The sequence below is a fragment of the Mastomys coucha genome, unplaced genomic scaffold (genome assembly GCF_008632895.1).
Source record: "Mastomys coucha isolate ucsf_1 unplaced genomic scaffold, UCSF_Mcou_1 pScaffold6, whole genome shotgun sequence".
In the NCBI taxonomy this organism is placed as follows: domain Eukaryota; kingdom Metazoa; phylum Chordata; class Mammalia; order Rodentia; family Muridae; genus Mastomys; species Mastomys coucha.
In genome coordinates this window covers 1,087,379-1,093,635 of record NW_022196912.1, presented here as the reverse complement: position 1 = coordinate 1,093,635, position 6,257 = coordinate 1,087,379, and the positions used below count along the sequence as shown (strand labels likewise).

The following is a 6,257-nucleotide window of genomic DNA, read 5'->3' as shown; positions in this document are numbered from 1 at the left end:
TCCCTGTGGAGTTCCTATCCTCTCCAGTCCATAATCCTTTCTCTTATTCTTCCATAAAAGTCCCAAAACTTTGGCTGTGGGTGTCTGCATAGTTCTGAGTAAGCTGCTAGGTAGAGATTCTCAGAGGACAGTCATGCTAAACTCCTGTGTCTAAGCATATCAAACTATCATTAAAAAAATGTCAGTTGTTGCTCTTCAGGCTTGGGCTTCGGTTCTGGCGACATGGCTAAGTGCACCAAGAAGTTCGGGATTGTCGGGAAATACGGGACCCATTATGGTGCCTCCCTCCGGAAAACAGTGAAGAAAATTGAAATCAGCCAGCACGCCAAGTACACTTGCTCCTTCTGTGGCAAGGCCAAGATGAAGAGACGAGCCGTTGGCATCTGGCACTGTGGTTCCTGAATGAAAAACGGTAGCCGGCGGGGCCTGGACCTACAACACCACCTCTGCAGTCACAGTGAAGCCTGCCATCAGGAGGCTGAAGGAACTGAAAGACCAGTAGAAACCCTACCGTCTGAGATTTGCCTAGCCCGCAATAAATGGGTTATTTACGTAAAAAAAAAAAAAAAAAAAAAGTCAGTTATTGGTGCTTGCCCATAGGAAAAGTCTCAAGTTGGGCCATATAGTAGGACATACCATCAATCTCTGATCTATCATACATCCCTGCATTTCTTGTAGATAGAATGAATTTTCAGTTGAAAGTTTTGTGGATGGTTTGATGTCCCTATCACTCTATTGGGGTTCCTGCCTGGCTACAGGAGGTAGCCTCTGTTGTAGGAAATATTAAAAAAAAATGTCAAGTTCCCATGCTACAACCAGCTACTCTCTGCCCCAGTGGGCAGGCCAGCCATGCACTGGCAGGCAATGGTCAGCCTGTTCTTATCTCATAGAGACTCTCTGGCCCAGAGCTCCAGAAACATCTCTCCACCCAGTTCACTAAGTTCCCACTGAAGGGTTGCCACCATGCCAGCCCCATGTTTCAAAACCCCCATGGTCTTTTGTGATGCACATTCTAGCAAACACATACTGCCACCATACCTTTCTCTCTGGAACCCTGTTGAACCACCACCTGAATGAAAACGCAACACAGACTTAGTTCAGAAACAATGGTAACTCATTCGCTGGGTGCAATAACTAGAATCCTAATCTTGTAAGCCATATTAAATCTAAATCCTCTGGTGGGGAATCCTGGCTAATCCACCATAGAAATCAGGAGACACTAGCAGCCACATCTTGTCCACATCTGAAGGTATAGGAAGCCTAACATAGCTTCCAGAACTGAGACAAACTGTAGAGACAGCTGCCTACCTATACAGCCCCAGTAAGTCAGGAAGTTGGAGCATCAGTCTTCAACCTTTTGACTGAGACTCATCTGACAGACCTTTGAAAAACAGGAATTATTAAGGACTGGCCAACAACTAGATAATGCTTGTCATTCTAGGATTTCAGACGGGGTTGAATGACTACTTATAGACTCATAGCCAACACAGGCTACTTACATTGAGAGAAAGGATTTGAGAGGATGGTTTTAAAATGACATGAAATCTAAAGCCAGGACATGAGTCAGGTGTAGAATTATAAGTAGATTTTAAGTTAGGATAGATGACTGTTCTTTTTTATTGACAAAAAAGGTAGAATGCGTGTTAGATCTATCTTGTACTTTATAAATTACAAAATGGTAATAGTTGTGCTCAATCTATATTTGAGAGAAAAGTTTTGCTTTTTATTAGGACAGAAAGAAGGAAGTGTAGATGGCCCTGGTGTGGCCTGTGTTTTGATGTTAATTCTGCTTTACCAGGAGTGTTTGTCTGGAATAGAGTCATGTAGTCAGGTGATTTCTTGTGAACCTTCCCACCAGTGAATAAAGAGACCAGTCACTGGGCAAGTTGGCGGGACTTCCAGGGTGGACAGAGGAAGAGAGGAAGCAGGAGAAAGTGAGGGGCTTTTTGGATGGAGATATAGGAGAGGACAAGATATAGTTGCTAAAATCTCCCAGTTTCTATGGTGGATCAGCTAGGATTCACCACCAGAGGATTTAGATTTAATATGGTTTACAAGATTAGGATTCTAGTTGTTGCACCCAGTGATTGAGTTACCATTGTTTCTGAACTAAGTTTGTGTGGTGTTTTAATTCATGTGGTGGTTGGACAGGGTTCCAGAGAGAAAGGTACAAAGGCAAACTGTGGGTTTGCCTGATGTGCACCACAAAAGGTCATGGGAGTTTTGAAGCATGGGGTTGCTGTGGTAGTGACCTTAAAGTGGGAACTTAGCGAGGTGGGTGGAGAGATTTTGGAGCAGTAAGTCAATTAAAAATTTTAAAAAATTATGCTATGCATCAGTGACTTTTTCTAAATTTCTTCATCCTTTCTGCTATGCTTTTATGAAGTAATAACAATTCAAATGAAGCTATGCTGTTATTGTCAATGCGTATCAATAAATACTAAAATTTTTTACTAGCTTAGACACTACTAACAGGCTCTCTCTAGCCTGGAAGATCATCTTGATATCTTCTCCACTCATTCTGGATAACACTATATATGTTATGTGAGTCGTCTCAGCCTATTAATTTTTTTCTTTTGTCCCAAGCTAACTTAATTTTTGTTAATTTTTGATGTTACGATTTAATCACATGTATCCCTACATGTCCTTCCTTTAAGTTCTCGCATGTCACTTTTCCAAATTTCCTTCAAATTTATGGCTTTTTCACAAATTGTTATTACATATGAATATACATATATATTCCTAAATACGTTCCCTTTAGTTTGTATAATACTACTTGCATATTTATTTTCAGGGCTGACAATTTAATAGTGGATGACCATCTGTTGAGCTTTTCTATAGAGAATGTGACCTCTCCATGTTCCAGCTTTCTTCAGTTCCCTATAGATCTTTTGATTGGGTTAAATCTTCATAACGGATTTTTCTTTGCAAAAATTTACATTTTCATTGGCATTTTCCTTGTTCAGTTCACATTTGGGCAATTATGTTGGTGAAATATTATGCATGTAGCTTATAATATGACTCTGTGTCTTAGTCACTGTTCTGTTGGTATGAAAAAAAAAATACCATAACCAAGAAAATGCCTAAAAAGAAAAGATATAATTTGGGATTGCTTGCATTTTCAGTTTAGACAACTATCATAAAGGTATAAAGGAATAGGTCCATACATATCATCCTTCAGGAAATGCAAATATAAGTGAATCAAAGATAATAAACATAAAATCAGAAGCAATGAACCTGATAGAATGGTGAGTGGGGAGTAACCATGAAATCAGTGGCATAAGAAAGGACATTCTGAACAGAACACCATTAACACATAAAATCAGTAACTGATATACAGAAAAACATTTACGCGTCAAAGGGCACCATCATTTGAACAAAGTACCAACTACAATCCCAATAGATGCCTAACATCCAAAATATATTTAAAAAAACTCAAAAATCCAGATATCAAATAACAAATAATTTAATTAAAAATGGGTTCGAGATCTAAACAGAATTCTCATAAAAAGAAAGAGAGAAACTACATTAAATGAGAAACACTGAAAGAAATGTATGATTTTCTTAGCCATCAGATAAATAAAAGTCAAAAGTATTTTGAGATTTAATCTTATACTCACCAGAATGACTAAGATCAAAACACAAGTGAAAGTTTGTGCTGGCTTACTGGCTTCATGATCATGTATACACTGCTGATGGGAATGAAGCTTCAACAACTACTATGGAAATCAGTGTGGTGAGTACTCAGGTCAATCTATATCAAGATCTAAGTAGACCATTATTGGCATATACCTAAATTATGCCTCATCCTACTACAAGAAATATTGTCCAACAATATTTATTCCTGTTCTATTCAGAATTAGCCAGAAACTGGAAAAAATAAAAACCTAGACAACTCTCAACAGAGGAACAGATAAAGAAAACAGGATACATATACACATGAAATATAACTCAGTCATTAGTAAAATATGTGAAATCAAGAAATTTGCAAGTAAATGGACAGAACTAGAAAAAATCATGCAGAGTGAGCTACCACCAACCAAGAAAGATTAATTTGGTATGCCTTCATTATATTTGAATATTAGTTATTCAGTCAATGTTAAGCAAGGTACAATCCTTAGAACAGCAGAGGTTAGTCATAGAATAAGAGTTTAGAGACACAGATAAATCTTGTTAAGAAAAAAAAAAACAAAATCCATACAAAACCAAATACTAAGTGTCTAAAAACAGAAAAACAAAGGAACAAAGGAACAATATGTGACAAAATGACTCCTAATGTCATTCTTCTATAATCATAGATCAGTGCCTGGTTTGGCCATCCTCAGAAAAGCTTCTTCCTCCAACAGATAGGATCAAATATAAATCCAAAGTCAGATAGTATGTATAAAAATGAAAAACCTTTGGAACACTCAGCCTTAAATGGGATGTCTTAATCAAATTCCTCCCTTCCTAGCCCAGACTAAGGCTGCATGGACCTGCCTCACAGTGCCTGCACTGGTCTGCTGCAGGTCTCAGCATTTGGCTTTCAGACAAAAATTTTTATGGTATTCTTGATTGGATGATGAGTGGGTTTTTGATTCTTGTGCCTTGTTTTTGATATTTTTCCTGGTTTGTCATTTCCTATTCTGATGTAATCATTTTTTATTATATTTATCATTATCTCTTAGATGTCTATACTTTTCTGAGGAGAGACAGAAAGGGAGTGGATCCAGATAGGAGATGTGGGGGAAAACTGGAAAGAGTGGAGGAAAGGGAAACTATAATCAAGATAAAGAATGTGAAAATAGAATCTATTTTCTGTGAAGGGAGGAAAAAAAGGTACTGAGATTTATAATCCACAATTATATAATTTAAGGAGTAGCTATAATATGTGTGGCATGTGTATAGATTGTTTTAGAACAGTTGAAAACTGGATATTTACATATCTTTGAAATAAGAATGAAGAACTATTCTCTTAACATATAATGTGAACTGAATCCAATGATCAGTTAATGGAGTACTCTCACTCGTTCAAGAATCATAAATACTAGTTAAGAGACACTATGCCCATAGCAACTCTTATAAAATGAAGCATTTAGTTGGGGGCTTGCTTAGAATTTCTTAAAGTTAGTTCATTATCTAGAGTCATTCTTGATGACTATAAATTCAAATATATGTGCCACTAGAGACCATTATTACTCAGACTACCACAAATATTTCTCATTATCTATATTTTAAAAGTATGAATACTGATTATAGTCTTGAGTCTAAGTTTACTTTTTCAGTAGACCCATTTCCAGAGAAAATTATTTATGTTTCAGTATTTGCTAGGTGAAATAGCTGTGGTAATACCTATATTAATGTTTAATGTCAGCATTAAATGATACCAGTATTTAAAATTATTTGATATATTTTTAATTCAGTAGTTCATTGACTTTTATTTAATGATTTTATACAATACAAATTTAATCATTTAATGAAATGTCTATCATCATTGATACTTAGGGATCTTAAATCTACTATTATAGTTGAAAAATATTTTTGTAATTATGTTATAAATGTCTATATTCCTGGGAATAGTGATGGGATTTTGTTATTAATTTATTAGTGTGCTTTCTCATTAAAGAATCTATTAGTCAGACATCTAACATTAAACATCAAATTCATGTATTCTATAATAGAATAAAACATAAAGTGTCCAAGCTTTGTCCTCAATTCCAGGGACAGAGTTCTTAAAACCTTTGTTATTTCTAGGGGAAAAGATTGATAGGAGAATATTATCTTTTGGTATGTAGTATTTGTCCATGTTTCCAGATATAAGAGCTTCTATAGTATTTGAAATTTACCTTGTGATTGGGATGAGAAGAGTGTCCACTATTTTGTTCATAAGACAAGTTTAATTTGGCATAATTTTATGCTAATAATGTGAGTTTTGGTTGGCTTGGCTTGGATAGTTTAGGATACTAACATGTCTCCAGAAGGAAGAGGTTATAAAGCTACAACTGTAAGTATTATGTTAGTTCTCCATTGTACAGAGAATCACCTTGTGTATTATATAGAGTATCACCAGTCAGTAAAAAGCTTATTGCCTATTAGCTTAGGCAGAAAATAAGTGGTAGGAGTTGTAGTCGGAAGAGAGTAATTTTGGGAAAGAGGCAGGTTCTGGAAGTGATTCAACCCTAACTCCAAGGAGGCAGATGAAATCAGCCATGTGGGACTCATAGAGTAGACTAAATAGATTAATTCAGTTTCAAGCTAGTCAAGGAATGTACAAAAAA

The 6,257-nt window shown here is 36.1% G+C and overlaps 1 pseudogene; it reads left to right on the top strand.

The window, feature by feature from the left end:
- Positions 1 to 222: 222 nt before the first annotated feature.
- On the top strand, positions 223 to 502 carry LOC116080316 (annotated as a pseudogene).
- The last annotated feature ends 5,755 nt before the right edge of the window (positions 503 to 6,257 follow it).